The following is a 25,392-nucleotide window of genomic DNA, read 5'->3' on the forward strand; positions in this document are numbered from 1 at the left end:
CCTCAAATCTCAGATCTAAGGAAAACGAGTCTTATATCATCTCTAAAAAGTGAAATAATCTAAAATGAAGCCACATACAATATTTACGAGAAAGTGTAGGTTGAAATGTATTTGCAGTAGTTCAAAATAAATAAAAGAAAACTATGAAGCCCAACTGAATCTGCAAAATAGGAAAGGAGCAAAAGTAGCATTAAAAATAAAGTGCTTCTTTCTAAAAATATACTTATTTCTGAAAAAGAAAAAAAAATTACATGCAGTATTTATAGGAGCTCCAAAGTAAATGAGAAGTGATTTTTATAGTATACGTGATTCAAAATTAAGATGAATGGAGAACAGTTGAAAGAAAAATGAAGCTGTCCATTAAGAAATAATGTAGTAGAATTTATGTCCAAATAAACATTTTTAGTAACATAAGAGACAAGTAACCAAGTAACTAAATTAGGAACACTTCATTTAGTAGAGTGTCACAATTTTCACACAGAGTAAAATGAGAAGATGAGCGAACAACTAAAATCCACCAAATTTTTGAGAAAAAACTAACACACCATGTAATGAGGTGCAAATATCAACAACCGAGACAGCCAACACCTAAAGAAATAGTTGCTAGCGCACACAGATCACTCTTAAGTACTTTGCAACACTTCCCAAGAGCTGTGTAACATCCACAGGAATTATATATAAAATGTCATCGAAAGGTGTGAGTGACAATGTAAACAAATGCAAAGACATGCATGTTTCTGGATGGGAAGACTTGGGATTGTAAAGAGGTCAATTCTGTTTAAATAAACCAAGCAAAATTAGACGACCCAAAAGATTTTACAAGTAACTCAATAAGCTTACACTAAAATTCACTGGAAAGATATAATGAGCATTAATAACTATGAAAGCTTCGTAAAGCAACATTTAAGGGAGAAAATCAAGTTACTTAACTCAGAATACTTATTCACAAAAATATAACAAAAGCATTTGTTCACACAGTTATGTATTTATAAAAACACTGCCAAAATTGGAGATAGAATCTCCCAAGCTGCGAGAGATGGAAAATCCTCTGTTGAAGAAGCGATTAGAGTTTTGTCTGGCAAGGGGCATGGAAGTAAAAGATGCATGTATCTCTGTGAAGAGAATCAATTGCATTTACTGTTATGCAGGTGACTAAACATGGCTGAAACACTTTTAAAGACAATGGTTCATATAATACTTTTGTAAATTATAAAGAGATGACACATTAAGTATACTCTTCTAGAGAAGTCTATTTTATTTTCTAGAATAGAGAGAGTTCAGAGAGCTACATAGGGAACATAATCATAAGCCAACAGTTTATATGTTTAATCTTTCTGCCCTGAAACACACAAGGCATGTTTCCCACATTATTAAGGTCAATTGAGTTTCTGTGTTCCAGGAAGAAGATGGAGGACATTGCTACATAATGAATGAATGAGGAGCTTTTGCTTTCATCATCTATCTTCAGATGTTTTTGTTTTACTTTTAGCAGCTCTATACTCATTTGTTGTCTACAAATGTCCCTCTTCACCCTCTTAACTGGGAATGATTTTACAGTGCTCTATATAGACACCTAGGGTTTCATACTCTAAAGATATTTTTCATTCACGATTTCTGTCTCAATCCTGCTAGGTCACCAGCTACCTAATATGAATTTTAACTCAGTTAATTAACTAGTTTCTTGCCAATCATTCTAAAAATAACCATTCTGAGTTAACATGTTTTAAAGATTGAATGAGATAACATAAGCAGAAATTGCAAACTATAAATAATAAAAAAATAATAATAATAATAATAATAATATTAAATAACATTTATTTTCTGCTTACCACCTACTTTAATTTTCACAATCAAATAAATAATTATTGCTATTTTATAGATAAAGAAACAGATGCTCAGAGATGTTTGCAAACGTGAGTGGGATTGTGTGGTGAAACAAATGCCTACATTTGACACTAAGATCTAATAATTTGGATGTAAAATATTAGCATAAATATTCAGATATTTTAGCCAGTGAGTAAGACATTTTGAGTTAAGCAAAATTTCTTCTTGCCCTCCAAGTTATGTTTCACTGCAGGGAAAAATAAAATAAAAATAAAAAATTCACCTATCCAGAGGGGAAGAAAAAAAAAGAGTGAAAGAAGCTAGGGCAAGGAAAATCATTACTATTTCCATAATGTTAGGAATAATGCTATGTTTAATTGTCACTTGCCTCATATGAACTTACCCCCTTGAATTGATATGTGTTAATTATAAAATTAAAAACTTTAGGGCAATATATTCTATAAATGCTTGACAACCATTAAAATTTTATTGCATCGAGTTCATTAAGCAAAGCCTATCAGACTGAGTTTACTGTCAATTTTAACTTGTTCAAGTGTTTCAATTACACTTCCATTTTGAACTGTAATAAGCTGGCTGATAAATGACAATGGTTAACAACTGCTATTAAAACTACCCAGGGCAGAACTCCATAAATGTAGACAATTAGAGTAACAAACGAGAGTAGCAATAAACTATCATCTTTATATTATTCAGTTGATTTAGTGCAGTATTTTAATTGTTCTATCTGAAAAAAACTTCTACATGATTTCACTGGTTTGGGTCATTGTTTTGGAACCAATTTCAGATCTGTTTTATTTCTAAAGAAGAATAATCAGATTTAAGATTTTGATGTCACAATGTTTCTGGAATCTCAGAACAACTGTCACATGTTTTGTTCATCTAGGGAGTTAGTTTAACAGTACCCTCACTATTTATAATTAATAAAAACAAATGATATTTAGCTAATGGTAACGCAATCATTATGTTCTTTAGTTCTCACTAACAATTCATTTACAAGTACTTATAACTTGCTCAAAAATTGTTCATCATCCTCTACAAAGTTACATTCTCTGAGAATCAATCCAACTGAATCACTAAAATGAATTGAAAGAGTCTGGTGTTTTCTTCAGAGAAATTGCTCACACTTTAATATATGTCAGCTGTGATGAGGAATGATTTAAAATGTAGCCACTTTTGGAAGCTTCATTTTTGAAATAGTGATAAAAATTCAAGAAAAGACTCTTGAAATAGGACAGAACTCTGGGTATCAATAACTATTAAATGGAGAAAATCTGCACATCTATTTTGCTAAGAAAAATTCTTCCATGATACTTAAGTTTTAAACTAAAAGTTTAAAAGTTTTAAAAATATCTTGTTTGTAAAAAATTTCCTTAAAAAGTATATATATATATATATATATATATATATATATATATTAGCTATTATATGTATGTATACACACACACATAACTATTTTGTCATGAACAGTGAGATAACAATATTGAATTCTTTTAAAGAAGGTTTGATACAAAAGAATCTCAGAATAATGGAAGCAAATCTAGAACAAGTTTTAAAAATCTCAACAAATTTATCCAACCATTTAATATCATTGAGAATCTTCGGATAGTTGCTGAAGCTAGAACAATGCTTAAAATTATTCAAAACCTAGTAGTTATTTTGTGGGATGAGGTTATAAACGTTTATGTAGTTTAAATCATATTGTGGTTTTTAATGTTTTAAATAGCTCCTGAGCTTAGTACTTTTGTACCTCGACTCATAAACCATCCACAAATGCTGAAAGCTTTATGGAACTTAAATTGTTTGAGATTTATCATCCTGAGATAAAATCTAAACAACTTTATTTTAAATTGTATACAAACTCATCTATGTGCTTTTTGTTGTTGTTGTTAGTATTGTTTACATGTATTATCCCTGTAACTTCTAAACTCATGCAACAGCATTACTTATATATGTTATACTAATGTTTTTTCCATGTATTTACATTAAGAGACGTGAAAGAAAAACAGAACAAATTATTCCTAACTTAAAAATGAGTAGCATTGGAAAATAGACAAAATAATTAAATATTACGAAGACTATGTATCAGCTAAAATGATACAAAAGACAGCGTACTAAATGATACATTGTTAATTATAGTTTCATTAAAATCAGAAATAAAATTCACTAGAGATTTTCAATATTATCTTGAGGTCCTAGGTAACGCAATAAGGTAAGAAAAGTGAAATGTTCAGCAAAATAAATTTAGCTGCATGTTATGATTATAAATTTAGAAAAGACTGTCACAAACACATAATGATACACTACATATTTTTAATTAGCTGAAGACTAGATGCATATATAGAAACCAATATTTTTGATACTTTAGGGAAACCATTTTGAATTTCAAATTAAAAGTAAATTTTATGCTCAACATCACTAATTATCAGATAAATGCAAATAAAAACCACAATGAGGTATCACCTCACCCCAGTCTGAATGGCTATCATCAACAAGACAAATAGTAACAAGTCTTGGAGAGGCTGTGGAGAACAAGGAACCCTCATACACTGTTGGTGGGAATGCAGACTGGTGCAGCCGTTATGGAAGGCAGTGTGGAGGTTCCTCAAAAAATTACGAATAGGATTACCATATGACCCAGCAATCCCTCTCCTGGGTATCTACCAAAAAAATCTGAAAACATTTATCCATAAAGAAATGTGTGCTCCAAAGTTCATTGCAGCTTTATTTACGATGGCCAAGACATGGAAACAACCAAAATGTCCTTTGATAGATGAATGGATGAAGAAGTTGTGGTATAGATACACAATGGAATACTATGCGGCGGTAAGAAAAGATGAAACAGGACCATTTGTGACAACATGGATGGATCTTGAGATTATTATGCTGAGTGAATAAGTCAGACAGAAAAAGTCAAGAACCACATGATTTCATTGATGTGTGGTATATAAAACTGTAAACATCCTGCAGCCTGGCTCTCACCTCTTTAGGTCGTGTGCTGGAGGAACTCACAGTCTAATTGCTTGCTAGGCTTGGATTTCTTTGTGGGCAAGAGCCATGCATTCTCTCCTCAGCGTCCCTGTGCCTGGAGGAGTTCTGGCACAGATGTGGCATGCTAGCATCTGTTGACTGTCCATCTTTCTGACTGCCCACACAGCCCCCTTACCCTCTGTGGGGATAGTGAGAGGCTCAAACAGAGCTGTCCCCCTGCGACACTCCGAGCTGCGTGCACACACATCTCCTGCAAGCAGTGCATCCATTAGAAGTAGACCTGTGCGGATGGGCTGTGCATCCTCCTGGCTATGGAAAGTTCAGCAGAGGGCAAATGTTCGTGGAGGTGGGATCTAAACAGAGCATGTCCATCCTGAAAGGATGCAGGCAGGGCAGGTTGCGCTCTAGCGGGACTGACCTTGGCAAGAAGAGGCTGACAAAGCCTCAGCCATGCTTGCTTTTAGATATGCAGCTAATTTGGAGTCCAATGCTAACTCAGCGTGATGGGCTCAAGTGTCTGTAGTGCTCCTACGGCCAGCTCAAACCCACCGCACTCACCCAGCAAGGCAGGTTCATCCCCACATACCACACGACCAACTTGGTGAGAACTCCAAGCAGGGATAAGAGTGTTTAATTGTACCAAGCAGATGTCAGTCAGGATCCTTGGCTGGATTTTAACTCTTTCCTTGGAGGGTCAGAGACTGAATCCAAGTACAGAGGCTCCCTGGGGGAGGGACACCAGCATTCACACTGTCCAGGTTTCTCACCAAGAAACTGCTATGGGAGAACCAAAGTCACCTGATGCTGACCCAGTGCAGGGTGGGGTTGTCTCTGCACAAGAAATCAACAGAGGGGCAGGGAAAACAAAGGTATGTAGAATTCTAACATCATTGTATGGAGCAAACAGAAATTATTTTGTTCTCGATTTTGAGAATTAGAGAAGTGGAGATTTGCTTGTATGTGCTGGTAGAAAGAAAATTAAACAGTACAGAAAAATATAAAATAAAATATGTTTCCTCTCCCTTCTTCTACCTCTAGTCCTTCGTCCCAAACAGTAACCACAGTTAACAGAGTATTGTTTATCTGTCCATGGGGGGCGGGGGAGAAATTAATTCACACTTAAATTTACAAATGAGATCACATCATTTATACCTTACTATTTTCACAGAATAATGTATCTTAGATCCTGTTGTCACATACAGATCTTTCTCATTTTTAATATCTATATAGAACTCCATTCTATGAATGTACCATAAATTATCTAGCCGGTCCCTAACTGATGTATTCATGTATATGTGTATGTATGTATGTGTGTGTGTATGTATATATATATATATATATCTATATATCTATATATCTATATCTATATATCTATATATCTATATATATATATATGCATATTTAATTTTTACCATTATAAACAAGGTTATACTTATGCATTCATGTATTTATAAGGAAAAATTCTACAAATGGACTTTTCCGGTCAAAGGATATATGTTCCTTTAAATTTTTGATAGCTATTGCCAAATTGTGCCAACTTACTCTCCAAGCAACATTATGCACAAGTGCCTGTTTCTACATATCTTCATCAGTGCAGAGTATTATTGAATTTTAAATTTTTTTACCAATGTTGTAGACAAAAAATTGTATCAGCTTTGATTTTAATGACTTTGTTATGTGAGTTGAATATTTTTCTATTGTTGAGTGAAATTCACATAACAAAATGAACCATTTTAAAACAAAAAACAAACACAAAACAAACCAACAGAAACAACAAACAAATAAATAAAATAAAACTGAAAACAACAAAAGGACAAGACAAAAAAATGAAGAAACAAAAACTCATAGACACAGACAATAGTTTAGTGGTTGCCAGAGGGTAAGGGGGGAGTGGGGCTCTAGAAGAGGGTAAAGGGGATCGAATATATGGTGATGGAAGGAGAACTGACTCTGGGTGGTGAACACACAATGTGAAATATAGATGATGTATTACAGAATTGTACACCTGAAATCTATGTAACTATAGTAACAATTGCCACCCCCAATTTTTTTTTAAAAAGTACATTTTCATGAAAATGGGAAAATATATATAAACATAGTCCTGAATAAATTAAATAGGAAAAGCACAGATCCTCTATGAAGAAAAAAAAACAAGCCTGTGACTAGGTAAATCTCAGAAGAGAAACAAGAGAAGAGTTTATCAAAATAAATAATACAATACATATACAGATATAGGCTTAGCCCCATTAAATAATACAGAATTAAAATAAAAATGATATTACATTTTTACCTACCAGCTTGGCAAAATTAAAAAACAATAATAATGATAACTACCCTTGACAAAAATATGGAGCAACAAAAAGCAATCAGGAAATTCTACACGGAAAAATTTTCTGAAATAAATAAAACTACTAGACTATAACAATATGAATTGAAGAATATAGATTGCAAATTTCAATGGAAGCCATTTGTAATCCATTCTATTATTTTTATATAATTTACTGAAGTTTAGAAATTGTTGGTCATTTTCCTTTGATGTGGTTGTCAATAATTAAATGATGTCCCTTTCTGAGCCTTGATTTGACATAAAGAACTGCAGCATAGCTTTCAATAGCTTCCTTCTTATTAAGCATCAAGAGGTACGTGGCAGTGTGTGCTTTGCTGCATCAGAACAGCTGGGCTTACTGTCCCAGCATCCCACAGGCCAACACACACACACCAACCTGCACTGTTTTCATGTGTTCTGGTCCTAGAGAGCTTGAGCCATTGACACCCTGGGGGTGCCTGGGCCATTGTCCACTCAAGAGCCACTAGGGACTCACATATCCAATCAATGTTGGCCCATCACCCGCCTACTGATCGTGAACCAACAACACGGGCCTCCATTAAATGATTCATATTCTCAAGTAGGAAAATACTGTCTTATCAGCAGTGTGGTTTATAGTGACAAACCTTCTCTGCATTTGTGCTGAGCGAATAGTCACATTTGAAGAACGTTTTCGAATTTTTATAATCACGCCTGGGTCTCTATCAAATAAGTCATGCTAAGTCAGGAGGATGATTTATCAATGGCCATCATGTCATCCTATGACAATTAGCCTACACTACCAAGTTTATATTAGAACTTCATTTCACTACTTAGTTTTATTGCTTCCTAGATACCAATGGATAGAGAATGTTGAGCAGGTTTCTCCATTCTGATCACCCATTCAATGAAAACAAGACAATGTATATCAGTATAAGGTTTTCTTTTCTTACATTATGAAATACCATCCAAATATCCTTTTGATGGTATCCATTTAGCATCACAATAGTAAGAGATTTGGAGCTGTTCTCTAGACCAGAAGTTCCCATCTAGGCTTCTTAAACATTGACTATGCAAACCACAGGGCAGTTAGGCCAGACTTAAAGTGGACACAAAAAGCCTTGCCATCGACACCAGGATGCTATGAAAATGTTACCATTATCTCTGTATGCCATGAGGCAAAGTGGCCAGGTATTTCCACCTTTGACTTGATCACAGGATACATTACAAAGCTACAAGAAAAAATGTTTCCCTGAATGGCATAGTCTCGTTTTCATGGTACAGTTACTTTTGTTTCTTTTAATGACTAAATTAGTTCCACTGCATTGTGATTTAATCCTTGATTAACAACAAATCAGCAAAAATTAATATTTTAATCATGCAAACCCACCCTATGATGATTAGAGGAAACTTCTAATATCATTAGAAGCCACTTAAGTTCATAACCACATCAAATGATTACAGATAACTCTTAAATCACTGATTTTTCTCTTTGAAAAATAAAAATAACTAGCGCTGGATAATTCAGTTACATTTAGATATTATTACTGGGTGCCTCAATCTTTGCTATTATGCATATAAAGAGGAAGAAATCCTCTTGCCTTCAAAAGCCTGGTAATTGAATTAAGAAAAGACATAAACTCAAGAAATGTAATTATATTACTTTGTTGCTGGGTAAAGTGAACAAAAAAAATAGATATTAAAAATGCAATATTCATTCGGTAAATCTCTAAAGGGAGTTATCTGAAAAGTATATAGTGAAAATAAAATGTACAGACTGTAATTTGGCATCTTTTTTGTAATTTAAATAGGTTTATTCTTTCAGGTACATAACAAATGATTATAGAGGCTAATGAGAACTTAGAAATACCTTTGGAGACTGCTGCCTCCTAAAAGCATTTTCCCTTCTTCCCGCATGCATGGCTAGACCGCATCGCCCAGCCTTTCTGCAGTGAGGCATTTGACTTCCGTAGAACTAGGTCATCAACAGTGGGGTTCCAGACAAAACCCATAGAATTTCTCAAACACCCTTGACCCTACTCTTTCCGTGCTTTGCGCAGGTTAGAATTGCGATGACTCTAGAAGCCTCAGAAATAACCAGTTGAAAATGGCAAGGACAACATGGGCCTGGGTCCCTGAATGACCTGATTGAGAAGACCCTCTCTTAATGACTGGCACCCATCCAGGACTGGTATAGGAGCACGAAATAACCTTGAGCGTTTGGCTTTTGAGGTTCATTTATTATAACTGGTTAGACTACCCTAAATAATACAGATATCCACACACACACCTGATAGTTTAACCCAATTTGGTTAAATTACTAAAGTCAAGAAAATGAATGATGGAAGGTGCAGAGCCAAGCAGATGCTGTAGAGATTACCAGTGGGGGGTGGGAGGTGGGGGCAGTCTTGACTCCAATAGGATCAGGGAAAAGTTAACACTCAGACCAGGGCTACTCCGTGGGGATCAATAAAGCACTTTGGTGTAACTGCCCTTGTACAAGACGCTGTCAGCAGGTGTTAAGGGGTGGGGGTGCAAAAGTCTGTGTCTGGTAATCACTTCCACCACACAATTACAGCCTCTCCACTCCTCTCTTCTTTGGGAATGTTAGGATATATTTAATTATTCTCCTCATCCATGTTTATTGCAGTTCTCAAAAGAAGCTCCCAATGACTCTGTTGCTTTTGCTCAGAACCCATTAGCACCGCTCCCCTCGTGAAAGCCTTTCACTGTGACCCCTAAGACAGCCAATGCTTGTGCAGGCCCTCCCGGGATTGTCCTGTGGTCTGCAGTCTGGGAGGATTTGCTAGCAAGGGGGAGGCGTGGTGAACAGCGAGATGGGGAGGCTGGGGAGTGGACTTGAGGGTCACCAGTTAGCAACTTCCAAAAGTGTATTTAAAAGATCAGGGATAGATATGATATTTGTCTAGAAAAAAATTAAGAGCTATCTAGGAATTATACTATGTGTCCAGGGACATAACTATTAAAGATCTACAAGAGGTATCAAATTTTATGAATTTCAAATAACAATTAAAAAAATGTTTAATCCATTATGCTAAAAATACTGGATTATTTTTTATTCTATTTATACTTTAAAGATGAGTCAAAAAAGAAGCAAATAATACGCAGTAAAAAATGAAAGAAAAACTTTTACAGAGGTATAACTAACTATGCGTGTATATATTCAGAATTGAGTTGTCTGCTTTTACACGTTTTTTTCTTAATGTCTTCTCTATTTTAAACATATACTCACTTTTGTAACTAATTTTATCTCCATATGTTGTATTGCTTTTCTTAAAGAGAGCCCCTGATTTGCATGAGCTTCGGATCCCACAAAACCTAGATCTACCCCTGAATTTATGCCTTTATTTAGGATGTTAAAATTTAGCCATATTAATGCCTTAGGTTTCTTTTTTCTTTTCTTATTTCCAAATATTAATATTACTTTGTGTCCATATTGAAAGAGATGGAAAGCCCCAGTGAAAGAACCTGGAATTAACATTTGAAAAATGAGTCTTTTTTTTTTTTTTTTTCACTTCTTGAGTTTCAAAAGTAATACGGAAAATGTTTGCCCTCAGCATATTTTGAACTTTGGATACACAGATGTCTTTACGTAAAGGGCATTTTGTTTTTCCTCGGGTAAATGTGCATGGTCCAAAATGAATTATTTTATTGACATTATTTCAGTGTCCATAATAAGGAAACCATGATATTTTTACTCTTCTCTGTCTCTCTCTCATTCACAAACTCTCACTAACTAACCATTTACATTTGTCCCCTCTATATGGCCCTGGAGACACACAGTTGTATTTTCCAAATGGTTTTTTTCTTTTTTCTCTGAAGATAAAAAGCCCTCTTTGTGCAGGATATTCAAATCACCATGCCTATTGTTAAAAACAAACACAAAAACAAAAAAAACAGCTTGAAAGTGTTAATAACTCAGAAATGGGACAGTGCAGAAGGGGTGAGTATAGAAAAATATAAGAGATAGAGTGATCTGCCTAGGGCACTGAAACAGGAGCGAGACCAGGAGAACGGCTAAGTACCAGGATCACAGAGTATTTCAAAAGAAAAAAGAAAAATAGCAATACCACTCATCAATGCATTTTTTTTTTAAAAAAATCGAGTAGGATAAGATTTTCTTTGTGTTCATTTTTCCTAAAATACTTTAAGTGTGTAAAAAAAAGTGAAAGGGAGGCAAGAAAAAAATAAAGATTAGAACCACCTACTTGAGTTTCATTGTCTCAGTAAGTACATTCCCATCCAGTGAAATAGAAGAAAAGTTCCATAGTAGAGTAAGAATGCATCTAAGACAAGTTAAATTCTTGCCATTAGTCATAAACATCAGTCTATCCGCACCATCACACACACACACACACAAACACACACACACACACACAACTTATAAAAACAGCATATTATGAAAACATATTGTAATATGCTCAATTTTAAAACAATTGTGGGAAGGTTTGGCATTTGCAGCTCCTGATCAAGGCAGGAGGCTGCAAGCACTTCCTGAGCATTATGTGTTTAACTGTAATGCTGAAGATGGATGGTGCTGGGTGGGATCAACAGACACATTTCTCCTGCACGTGGAGAACACAGAATATGGAATGGCCTGGTACCATATCATCAGCACTGAGTCTGTCCTCCCCACGGCTCATCTGTGCACCCCCAAGACAACACTGGCAGTGGCAGAAATATTTCTTCTTCTTCTTTTTTCTTTTTCTTTTTTTTTTTTTTTGATTCTACACCAGAACAAGAGAGGAGGTCTCAGTGGAGATGATGATGATGATATTTTTATACACTGAGATGAGCTAACATTTCATTTCGTTTGCTCATAATTGACAATAGTATATCTCCTTAAGCCTCAAAAACATGTCTTATTTCTCTTATTTAACATTTTGCAATGATGAACTAGCCCCCCTCTATGACACTGGTACATATTAGTGGGTTGGAAATATAATTTCTGATAGGTCTAAATACTCTAAAACATAAATGCATTTATAAGGGGCATCTGTACACAGATCGCAATTATTATACTAATGGCATTAAAATACTTAATTGATAAAATACACAGTGAAATCATCAAAGCTCATTTAGCTGTTCATTTCAACAAACTCCTATTTCAGAGCTTCACAAAAACACTATGAAAAATATACACGTATAATATTATTGATCATTAGAGCACCTGACTTCCCTTCCCAACCTATTAGTAAACAGTAGCAGAAACCAATGATGAAAAACAGAGATAAACCAACAACAAACAAAAGACTGTTGATGAATCATGATGACAATAAACTTTGAGTAATAAACTTTTTTTCTACAGATCGTATCAAACACACAGACTATTTAAACCGTGACTAGGAAGGAGGATGATCTTTCAAAACAGCCAAGATAAATTAGCAATGTCTTTTTAAAATTAAATACCTTTGGATACTGTTCATTCACTTCAAAGTTCTTTAACCCAGAATCAGTGTACCTCCTGATACAGGAGGCAGAAATCTGTGCATAGGCACCCATGGCTACCATCACTTCTTAATGGAACGTGGAACTCAAAAAAAGTTTAGAGTCAACGATAGTGCTATTCAAAATATGTTAAACGTTGTTGACTTAGGACATTATTCCAAAGCTAATATAAGAGCCACAAAACAAAGCGTTGCACTGCATCATATTCAAACATTTTCTTTCACAAGACTATACTTTCACTTGCCTGATTTCAGATCCCTTTTTTTCACATAAAACATGATGGTGTAACAGAAAGAGCATAAACTCACCAGACAGCCTGGGTTTTGAATTCCTGTTCTGCTTGATGAATGAGAGCATGTCATTTAGGGTCTCAGAACTCTGGTTTCGTCATCTGAGGAAAAGTAAACAATATAGACATTAAAGGTTTTCCATGAGGAACGTATTAGACATTAATGGAGTAGGAATGTACTTGGCCCACAATAAGCACTACATAAAAATGAGTTTTTCTTCATCTCTTCCAACAAGGAAATCCACATTTATATAAAAAAGCACTCCATCACTAAGTATATTAAGTGAACATAAGGAGATAATTAAGAAAATATTTGATGAAATATCCTGAGGAATGGCAATATTTTTAGAATACATTTACATAGTAACACCTTTAACCCCCATAAATTACCAAGTTTAAAAGACACTCATTTCCTTGTATATGTTTAGATGGTTTAGAGTTTGTCTGGCTTCAAAGAATATTATGGTAATACCACAGCAGACTGGCACACAAAGATGGCAATAACGGAGTTTTGTTTTTCTCTCTGTGTCATAGAGGGATGCGAGGTCCATCTGACTGTTCCTCACTTGGCTTCAGAGCTGTAGCAGGAAAGGACAGTTAGAACTAAGAGAGAATGGGAATGTTGATTGAGAAGATACATATTTTTACCAGAAGGCATTGTTTTAATATTATATCTTACCTACAACATTATTTGTAGAATTTGCTTATTCAATCTTATGTACACGGACCATGTAATAAACTAATGAGCTATAACAATGTAGAAGAAAAACAAGATGCAAATTGATCTAACTTTTACAAAGTTCCTGAACTTAAATTTGACAACAGTATGTTGTTGAACTTGGAAGGGGAAAAGAAAAGCCTATACATAGGCAGAACCATTCTCAGACATAGTTCTGAGGTATTGAGAGAATGAAGTCTGAGGCACAGAGAAAAAGAAACAGAGGGAATGTAGCAGCCAAGATATAATTAGGACCAGCTTGGAAAATATTTTTCATACAACTCTTCCACTGTTCTTGATGACTTTGCTTTTGGTCGTAATTTTAAAGATTTTCTTTGAGGTTTTTTTTTTTGTTGTTGGTTTTTTTTGTTTTTTTCCTAAATCATTTTACTTTGGGGAAAAAAAAAAGTCGAAGAAAGAGCAAATGAAATGAAAAATGAGAAACATCCGCCATGCTCTCTGCACTGTAATTTGTTCTGGGATTTCACTTTCTTTAGAAATGACCCTTTAGTCAAGGATTCATTTATTCCTCTCAGCTAACTTTAAGTAATTTTCTGCATTTCATGGAGACAAATCTGAAAATGTAAGCATTTCTTCACACTGACTGTAACATATACCTGATGATTCAGGTTCCCCCTCCACCATTTAAATCTCCTAATAAAAGGAAGATGCTCAAGATAATAAATTAGCATGTGTGAAGCCCAGGTTTATTCTATTAACACTGTATTCCAGTATTGCAAACTAGTTAAATTAGAGGGGGCTATTAAAGAATCTATTATTTTCCAAAATATTATTTGATAAACTTCAAAGTCATTTTCCCATGATGTGGCCCAGGATTTTTAGACGTTGGAGATAGTTTAGAGCAAAAATGGTGTAGAAATAAGGAATAAAACGAACTTTATGCTGTTTGACTGTCTGTATATTCTTTTTCTGGTGGGTGATCTCATATGTATAAGGTTCTGCTTTCATCTTAAAACTGAACTCCAGCTAAGTGTTAAAGAAAGATGAAACAGATATTTGATCTCATTCTTTGATCGCCTAAGATTTGAAACAAGCATGTAAGTGTCAGAGAGAAATGCCACAAGTCATAAATCAGATAAGATGGCAGTGGTAGCAGCAGCATCATTTTGAACTGTTCCAAAGAAGGCCTTCCACAAATGTATATAGATCAAAAAGAATAACAATATATAGTACTTAACCCACAGCCAATACAATATGGCAAAATGACATACCAGGCATATTCACAAACTCTAAACTGTGAGGTGTGCGTGTCTGGCGGGGAGAGATGGGTAGTGTGAAACCACTAATAGCAGCCAGCCCATGCCATTACGGCAACTATGGTAGAGGAAGTGGAGAGCCAACAAATGGATTCATGAACTAGAGAACCAAGAAAACAAATAGTCAAAGCAAGTACCCCAAATTAAGGAGCTCCTACCTCAGCTTGAAATTCCAGCTAGGCATTCTGGGAACAGCAGGTCAAAGTGGGAGAGGATGTCACTCTGCATTTTGCTGGGAGTAAAGGGAAGCTTGGAAAGTTGGAATGGCATGGGTGCCATCTGAGTCCTGTGAATTTTGCATCCTCAGAACCCAAGCTTTCTTCTAAGGTAAAGCCTGAAACCGACAAACCAACCAACCAACCAACCAACCAACCAACCAACCAACCAACCAACAGAGACATTAAGTGCCAAGAAAAGTGATGGCCCATGTAAAAGTGCAGTGAAAAACAAGAGAGACTATCTCAGAAGAGGCAAGTGTGTTTCTTTAACAATTAATGGCTTTCACTGATCCCACATTTCAGTTCAGCATTTCACTATGTTAGAGTTGACATCATGAGAAACCTTTTATCCTTGAGGAAGATTTGTCTGGATAACCTATAATGGAAAAAGTCGCATCTTGCTCCTTGTTTTCTTTCTTTTTTGAACTACGTTTTAGTATGAGATAATTGTAAATTCACATGCAGTTGTAAGAAATCATACAGAGAGATTCCTTGTTCCCGTTATCCAGTTTTTCCCAACGGTGATACCTTGCAAATCTACCTTGCAAATCTAATATCACACAAAGGATACTGACATTAACAGAGTCAAATAAAGAACAGTTCCAGCAACACAAAGGCCTTGTGTGGCCTTTTTATAGTGACATCCACTTGCAATCGACCCTACCTACTGCTTCTTACCTCCTATTTACCAATAATGTGTTCTCCATTCTAATTTTGTTATTTCAAGGATGTTGCATAAATGGCATCATAGAGAATGTAACCTTTGGGGATTACCTTTCTTACTCAGCATAATTAACTACAGATTCTCCAGGTTGTGTGTATCAATAGTTCCTTACTTTTTATGAGGTGCAGTGTACCTTGACGCAGAGGAACTGCAGTGTCTCTAACCATTTGCCCGCTGAAGGACATCTGAGAAGTTTCCAGATTTGGATCTTACAAATAAGGCTGCTATAAATATCTGTTTATCAAAGTCTTATTTTTCACCAATGTCTTCATTTCTCTGGGATAAAAGCACACAGGTACAATTGTTAAGTAATATGATTGTTGCAAGTTTAGTTTTTTGTTGTTGTTGTTTTTTTGTTGTTGTTATGAAACTGACAGACTTTTTTGGAATGATTATACCATTTACACTCCCACCAGCAATGTATGAATCATTTAGTTCCTCTCCTCCTGTGTCAGCATATAGTTTGTCCCTATTTTTCCTTTTTTTTAATTTTAGCCATTCTATTTGATATGTAGCAATATCTTAATACGGTTTTAGTTTCCATTTCCCTAATGGCTAATGGTGGTGTAAATATTTTCCTGTGCTTATTTGATATCTGTGTATTTTATCTGGTGAAATTTCACCACTGACTGGGTGTTTGATGTCATTAAGGAATTAATGTTAATTTTATGTGATATAAGTTATTGGGTAATATAAGAACAAGTATATTTAAGATATGCATGGTAAAATATTTGAGAATAAAATATTATATGTTTGGTTTTACGTCAAATTAACACAGAGAGATGGGGAAAGTTGACAGAAGTATGGACGAAATAAATTGCCATGAGTTGATAATTGCTTAAGCTGAATGATGTGTACATAGGTTTATGATGCAATTCCCTCAACTTTTGAAAATTTCCACAATAAAATACACTCTCTTTAATAAGGGAGATGTAGAGAGATACAGGTGGCTCACCAATATCTAATAATTTAGGGCAGCAAAATATAACTAGTTTTAATTTTTAAAACTTTCCAGCCATTAACTCTTAGTGACAAAATTTCATTGATTCCCATATCAACATCATTTATAAGTAGAGCAATGAACCTGAAGAAAATCTCACTGTGAATATTATATTAATTAATCAATACTAATTCAAATTTCAACAGAAATTAATTAGTTCATAGCCTTTTCACTTTGTGTATGAAGGAATATTGGGACGATATAGAAATTACATATAGAAATTACATAAACTTCTGTAAACAGTATGGTTTCTTAGACGACATATAACTGGACAGCTGTCTTCTTACAGGCTCTTATTATTAAGAAGATTATTCTTAAGTTGTTTATCTATAAGCCATGTGATGTTAATAAACTAGGACCGACCATTGAATATTGTAATGTGAGAATTTCAATGTGAAGCAATGAGAACGTTTCAGTTCTCAGTTGTCTAATAATTTCACACAGTTCAATTTAGTCATTCATAAAATGTCTCCAAGTAGTTTTCATATTTCTTTTCAGAAAGTACAGCTAGACTGAACAATCTATTAGTTCTGGCTAATTTACATGGGTCTGCGATTATTTATTACAAAGAATGCGCTTTCTGAAGTGGGGACACATCTGACATGACTACGCTTCTAAAGCCAGTGTATAAATCAAAATGCATAAAAAATTAAGTAACAATTACCCATACAAATCCCTTAAATCACCATAAATGAAGGATTTCTTAGAAACTCAACAAAATCAGATTTGCCTTTATCTATGTATAAGTATTTGTACTTGTCCAATTTTCTTAAGTGATACATTTTCTGAAATTGAAATTTGGGGGGGAAAGGTGGTGAAGACAATCACTACAGACAAGAAACTTTCTGTTTTTCATTGTTGTAGCTGCTGATGAAACATGTACTTTTCATAATATGAAAGGTTGGACAATTAAGTTCATGAACTTTCTCACCGTGGAAGCTCACAGTGTAGTAACTTACAAAGGTAAGAACAAAATATTCTGTGTTGGCAGAAAATAATTTTTAGAAAGGAGTAAATTTTATCTCTTATATGTGTTTAAGATAACAGCTGTTCCTCTTGCAGAAGTTTAGTAGTTGGCATTTTATAAAAATTAAAACTGGCTGGTTTAACTGTGTAGAAAGGAAATCAATACTCCTTACTTCTTACCTTACAGTTTTAGAAATCAGATGTCTCAGGATTTTCAGTTCACTAGCTAAACAGCAAGAATATTTTTAATTAATGCTCTCTTCTTTTAATTACATTAGCATATGAATGATACTGTGGAAAAAAATTGTTAAAGATACTGCTTCTGCCAAGCTATTTAAAATATTTTATAAGTCAGTCTATAAGATTGTTAGGATTAAATGTAAAAACTGTACATTACACGTACTTGAAAAAACCTAAATTGTATACATAGACAATGATGCAAAATATGAACAGAATTTTGAGATTAGACGCATACAACATGGACCCATATTATGTTTTCAAAATGTTTAAAGTTAATTGAAAGAAGAAACCTAAGCACTTGCTTAGTTTACAATGTGAGGGAGAACAGATTTAACCGTCTCTTTCTATTGTATGATTAAAATACAGACTTCCATCTCCAATATCACCTAGACATTGTCACAATATTAAATGCTACATTGGAATATAAATTTGGCACAAATATAAAAGCTCGTTTAGTACCAGTTTACATGCAAAACAATTATCTGGAATTACGGTTATTGCTGCCATTGAGGAAATACTTCAACATTAGTTTGAAATTCTAAATAAGGCATATGTTGACCTTCTTGGCATTTTCCTATATCATTTAGATGACGAACAATCCTGGAAAAAGTAAAATCTGCAGCTGTCCACATTACCCAGTAGGAGGGGGGAGCTGATTTGCAGGATCCCAGGTAATTTGGAGAATTGTTCAGGCGGGAAGCAGATACCTTAGAACCAAATGAGCAAAGAATGTAGTATCTGATTGGTCAATGAAAGTAGTTCTTGCATAGTTAGTGGCCTTAAGACTTAGAGTTGAGGCCATATACTTTCATTCCTTGCTGTTTGTGTTCAAATCCACACATGTGAACAATCATGACTGAATTCATTCCCAGAATCAAATACAGAGAGGTGGCAGGCTGTGTTTGATCAGTGGTTCCTCACATTGACTGAGCATCAGAATCTTGTCAGCACCCAGACTCTGGGTGGTGAACACACAGTGTGATATACAGATGATGGATTACAGAATTGCACACCTGAAACCTGTATAACTCTACTAACTATTGTCACCCCGATGAACTTTAATTAAAAGAAAAGAAAAAAAGGATCCGGCCAGCAGTTTTCATAGATTTATTTCCAGCTCCTTTTAAACTTCCTGACTCACAATCTCTGGAGGTTGGGCCTGGAACCAATATTAATACAGACAGTAAACAAAACTCTAGAGGATTTGCATGTGTTGTCAAATTTCAGAATCATTGGCTGAAAGTAGACTTTCTGTCACATACAGCACATGCGTGTGGTCACCTTCCCATATAGACTTCTGCCCATGAATGCACAAAAACATGGGTGTCTAGGATGTAGGAATTAGGATTTCCAAACGTCTGATGGGAAATAATGATGAGAAGGAAGGCAAGAGGATTCCATGACCACACTGTGCTCCTTTTTAGCTTAAATAGCTGACTTTTGGAAATATTCTAAAGTACTTCCCAGTAACATTGCCCAACTCAAATAGATTAGAATCATATGTCACTGTCAAATGGGCTACAATAACTATTCTTTGATGTGTAATGTTTTATTCATTATTTTACTACCTCACAGTATTTATAATTCCATTAGCACTGCTAAACTGAGAAATATAATGGGAGGGCTGGAAAACCATTAATTCGTTTGAAAATATTGAAAGGGTTAGGGAAGGTTCAAAATCATTTAAAATTATGGTTGTAAAAAATTGCTCTTATATGAAAAAAATACATGGATATTATTTTAAATTTGTTTCTACCACTCGAGGGTTTCAAATTATTCATGTCATTTTGATCATAAAATTTATTTAAAGGTATTTATTGATAGTTACTCTTTGCATTTAAAATGTGACACTGTTAAAAGGTGAAGGTCATCCCTGTAAAGCAAGGATATTAAATTTTGAGACCAAAAATACCTATATTACTAAAGAAAAGGCTAATAGCTAAATTAATTCTAACTAGAACAGAAAATGCTCATAAATGCTTGACAGAATTCCAACATGAGTAAGTACTCTGAATTAAATGTTAAAGTTATATCCAAAACCCTGCCTTTGAGCTGGTTCATAGTCAATCATATTTATCTGGCATGAATTCACAAGCTGCTCACCTTTTCAGAAGCCGAACAGTCAGTCTGGATATTCAGGCAAGATCAAAAGGTAGGGAAGACTGAATCAAATCTGTTATGTCTGAGGAACGCCTAGGAGCCAGTGTCCAAGATTCAACAAAATCATATAATCCAGAGTTGATGCTGTCAGAAAATCCACTCAGTCCTCACAATTTTTAAAACTTACCATGGTTCATATATCACTCACCAGTCACATGCCATTCCTGTGCTCAGCAGTGACTCACATCCCTCTTTACAGGGAACATGGACATAATCCAATGTGCCTCCCTTCCCTCTTCATAACTAGGTTTCTCTGAGTCTTTTAGGAGTGTGCTTATGTCTTTGTTATTTATTAAATAACCTGTAGTATAATTTATGCTATCTTTGTTAGGTTTGTAATTCACACACTTGTGACTTTATTAAATTTCAGTTTTTTGAAACTGTAGAATGTTTTCCGTTAAAAATTATGTGTTATTAATGTAAAAGTGTAAAATGTTGGGCTACTGAACACTTTCTGTTTTGAGACAGTATTTTGATATTTTCTCTGTTGATTTCAAATGATTTAGCTATTCTGATGGTCTATTTGTGTTCATTTTAGACCCTGCTGGAGGGGATTCAGAAGTCACAAAATCACTGGCTCCACAAAGCTTATATTCTTGTGTGAGAAGGCAGTAAAACAAATACATAAATTGAGAGAGAAGGGAGAAGGTTAATTTTAAATAAGATGATCAGGGAAGGACTCACCCAAAAACTAAATTTGAGCAAAGACCAAGTAGCAGAAGGTTACCATACTTGGTTACTTATCCCTATATTCACTTTTTCCTTCCCCCCCCCCCCCCATGGCTGTACCCAAGGCCACTTTTTCTAATCTCCCTGGTAACTACATGTGACTACTTGTAGTGAAATATCAGTGGAAGTAACGCATGTGATTTCCACCGTACTTCTTTTTCTTAAAGGAAATCCTTTGACCTAGCTCTTCTCCTTCATGTTCATCCACGAGGATGACAATAGCGCCCGAAGAAAATAAAGAGATTAAAATGGAAGGAACACGGTTTCCTCAACAAAGACGTGGAGTGAGGATGCATTTAGAGTTGGGAGAATGTCTATGAGGGGGACAGAAATAGGTACTCATTTAATATAGTTTACTTAAAATCTCTTTATTACTAAACTTAGCGTTTACCCAAATAACACAGATCAGTAAGCGCGGAGGTTGGGAAATGGTAACACCTGGGAGCAGGAGGAATGAGAAGTACAAATTCTCTGGGGCAGCAAGATCCCTGGTGCATTGGAGGATATCAGGGGACCTGTAGAGAGGAAAGGGGAGGACGAGGGGTGAGAGTTGCTGGCAATGAGCTCAGAAAAGAAACAGGGTCCAGCTCATTTTTCTAATTTTAGCATTTGTTCTATAGTAGAAATTACAAAATCTGCAATGCTTGTAAAGTATTTTAAGGAATTTGACTATTAGCATTTTGGGATACTATTAAAGGGATTAGAACACAGGGACATGAGCCAACTTATATTATAGAAGGATGGCTCTGGCCACTCTGTAAAGAGCAGACCTTATGGAGGCAAAGCAGAAGCCGGAAGTCAATAAAAAACAAAAAAAAACCAAAAAAAACCACAATAATATGAAATCATTTGTTAGTTGAATCAGGGAGGTACCTATGACTATGGCCCAAGTGGAAAAGACTGTAAGAAATGTTTAAAATTTGGATATATTTTGAGGTGGAGTCAATAAGATTTTATAATCATTTGGATATGGACTGTGAGGAAAATAAATCACTCAAGGATAACCCTACATATTTTGGCTTGAGGTCCTGGAAGAATAATTTCATATGAAGTGCAAATGGGGTATTTGTATATGGATTTTCCACTATACAATATATTTTTTAAAAAAAATTAATGGAACTTGTTTCTTCTCACATCTGAATAAATGTTCTAGAAATTATAAAACTCAAATATATGGTGATGGAAGGACAACTGATTCTGGGTGGTGAACACACAATGTGATATATATAGATGATGAATTACAGAATTGTACACCTGAAACCTATGTAAAGTTACTAACCATTGTCACCCCAATAAACTTTAATTAAAAAAAAACCCAAAAACTATAAAACTGTGAAACAACTAGCACATATTCAATTTTTCAAAATTGCAACACTGACTTACTGGGAGTAAGGCTGTCTGTTTCATCTTTTCTTTAACTCACAAAGAAGGAGCAGTTGCAACACAGAATGAGTCATGGGTTGAATGAACACACTCTCCAAGCTCTTTCTCAACACTGAGTTTCAAGAAACAAACTTCTCAAAGACTGATACTTCTCAATATCATTTTTGCAATTCTGAATGTTCTAATTCTGAGGTAGACCACGAAGCCTGACTCCTAGCTGTGAGTTTAAGGGAACGGCGGCAGTATTTATTGCCACCTTCTCTGTTCCCTGGACGTTCCCTTCGCAGTTCTTGTGGGACGTGCCTCCAGTAACCATGTCAACCCTTTACAATGAATGAAGGATGGAAGAGGCAAGATCACTAAATAAAATTTTATCACGCATTTCAGCCAGTTCTAAAATTAAACTAAACTCAAACATTATTCAAGTGGGCTAAAATGTTCAATTTCCAAAGCTGTGAGTTACCTTAAACAGGGATATTTATAAGATGTTTTTTATTAAATGCAGTTTCTTTATTAAATAAGGCTCTCCTGACACCAATTGTTGAACTGTAAGTTTGTTCTGATTCCCAGAGGTTTTATGCTCTACTAACATTTATGATTTGTGAGAGGTGCGCCTTTTTTTTGGTAAGTTGTGAGGTGAAGTAGAGTTTGCCATCCCAAAATATGCCTTTTGGAATATTGATTATTTTAAGCTGGTTATTTTTTTAAGAAACAAAAGACTCAACTGAAAAAATTGTGTTTTATCCCTATTACTTTTCCTTCACAGGACTGTTCTTTTCCCCCCTTTATTATCTTGAGCTGAAGACTCACTTCATTTACTGCCAGTTTCAATTAAATAAGAAAATGCTAAATGCATACATAACAAGTATACCTCTTTCATTAACTCTCCCATCCCCTAAAAGCCATAGGAATGTTTCCTATACATTCTTATATCACATTTCTTAAGCCTCGCTTATAGCATTTCCCACATGGCGCGCACACTCTCCTCTCTCTCTTTCCAGAGAGACAGATAGATAGATGATAGATATTTGAATTTTAGATAACTGTTAATAAAACCATTATCTCATACTGCAGTATAAAGCTACCGAAGGCCAAAAAACCATCTTACTCACATGCCTGTGGCCTCAGTCTCTGTCATAAAATACAGGCTCCGTATGATTGGCATGCGATGACATGTGAGGTAATTGCAAGAGTCAGAGGATTTTTAAATCTCCCACTCCACTACTTCCTTCTCCTCTTCCTTGGGTCCCTTCACTAACAATTCCTTGCTTTATATAAGGAAAAGGATGGGCTAATGTTTCCAGTATTCATTTGGATCCAAAATTCTTATAGTCTTTGGTGATAGCCCGTAAACAGGTGGGTGTCTAATCCTGACTTTGTAAAATATGTCAACCATTTCAGGCTGTATTAGAGGTTTGCAATTACTACTGTCAGGTGGCAGAGTTGTTTATTGTTATTGTTTGTTCACAGAGGTGCGATGTATGTATGCATATGTGTATTCCTTTGAATTTTGAGATAACTGGATATTCACACGCAATTGGAACAAATAATCCTGCCTTGCAGAGTATAAAGGGAATATGGATACACTGAAGCCCTGCTCCTCCTGCCTCACCCATCACCAGGCCACCAGCATGAAACCACTGCCTGATTTAGGGAAGGGAGCCTGCTGGCGAGGAGGAGGATGCAGCGGGACCCACTCCAGCCAGGGCAGTCTGGGTTGCCACAGTAGCTGCTCCACCTAACGCAACAAGGACAGCAGTTCTCGCAGAGGCAGCGAGCTTCCAGAACTGCCAGGGGGCACAGGGCCAGGCTTGGTGCTGTGTCATTTAGTCACGGCATCCAGAGACTCACTCTGTGCCATGACATTGGACATTACTTCTCACTGTTCCCTCCATGCTTAGGTCACCTACCATCCCAGATTCCGTGAACTATGCAAAATCCTGATCACAAACCCCATTTCTTCTCCGATTTAGTGAGATCACCCTTAGAACCCTCACTAACCCACTAGCTGGAGGATGTGCTTACAGAAAGCATCCTGAAAGCAACCTGTTCTCACCTGGGCAGGTGATTTCATTGCACTCACTTCATCTTGACTAATTTCAACAGTACTGAAAATGTACACTTTTCTACATGTTAGTACCTATCAAAGCTACCTACCATTCTTGCCTCGGACCTCATTCTGCTAGGAGCTTCAGCATATTAAGATTTCTAGTTATTCTCAGACAAGAAAAACATACTCTGGATGCATGCGCTTAGGTTATTGTCTTTCATATTTTACAACCTCCTGTGGAGAATCATGTAAACCAGTCCCCCAGAACGAATCAAGTGCAGGACAATTACAAGACTGAAGGAGCTTGGAGCCTCCTTGTATGTCTGGGAAGCCATGCTTCCAGAGTCAGCTGGGCGATGGCTCCCTTCCAAACATTAACAGAATGATTTTCTGTCTCTGATTTGCCTTATCACTGTGGTCTGTTCTACATAAGCAGTGAGATTTTCTGACTGTTCTGCTGCCGCTAATAATTCCTCTGACATTATGACTTTTTATTTCTCAGAACACCGGGTAGCTTTGATGCATATGAGTCCATGATGAGCAGTGATGAAATATTTCTTCTCACATTACAATGTACCAAAGCCATGGCTGAAGCCACATCTGCTGGAATGAGACCTACGTGTCTCAACTAGCACAGAATCCAGATCAATGATTGAAACTAGAACCATATCACATTGTACAATTTTAAAATACTATGAGCAATGGAAGGATTTTGCAAGCTTCCTCAGAAGAGAAAAGAAAAAAAGATGAATGAAACATTGAAAGATTGAGAACGGACTCTCTTCCAAATAAATAGTACTGGAAGACAGAACTCCAAGGGCAAATTATTTCCAGCCAGAGTTCTGCAGCAAGCTGATAAAGTTTGGAGCTGACACAAATACTCTGGGAGAGGTTTCTTATCAACAAGGAACTAGAGTATTTAAGAATAATTAATTCATGTGAACAAATTAAGAGGAGATTTTCACAAGTGAAAAGAAATTAGATTCTGAATTAGCAATAGATACATAGAAAGCTAGACATGCAAACATGCT

The 25,392-nt window shown here is 35.6% G+C and overlaps 1 long non-coding RNA gene across 3 annotated transcripts in view; it reads right to left on the bottom strand.

Moving 5' to 3' along the window:
* Nucleotides 1-25,392, bottom strand: part of LOC141573128 (uncharacterized) — a 78,495-nt gene that overhangs the window by 10,284 nt on the left and 42,819 nt on the right. For all 3 annotated transcript variants that reach the window (XR_012498711.1, XR_012498710.1, XR_012498712.1), the window contains one exon: nucleotides 12,916-12,998. This is a non-coding gene — a long non-coding RNA (uncharacterized LOC141573128). The remainder of the gene's footprint in view (nucleotides 1-12,915; nucleotides 12,999-25,392) is intronic.

The sequence above is a fragment of the Rhinolophus sinicus genome, linkage group LG09 (genome assembly GCF_036562045.2).
Source record: "Rhinolophus sinicus isolate RSC01 linkage group LG09, ASM3656204v1, whole genome shotgun sequence".
Taxonomy (NCBI): Eukaryota; Metazoa; Chordata; class Mammalia; order Chiroptera; family Rhinolophidae; genus Rhinolophus; species Rhinolophus sinicus.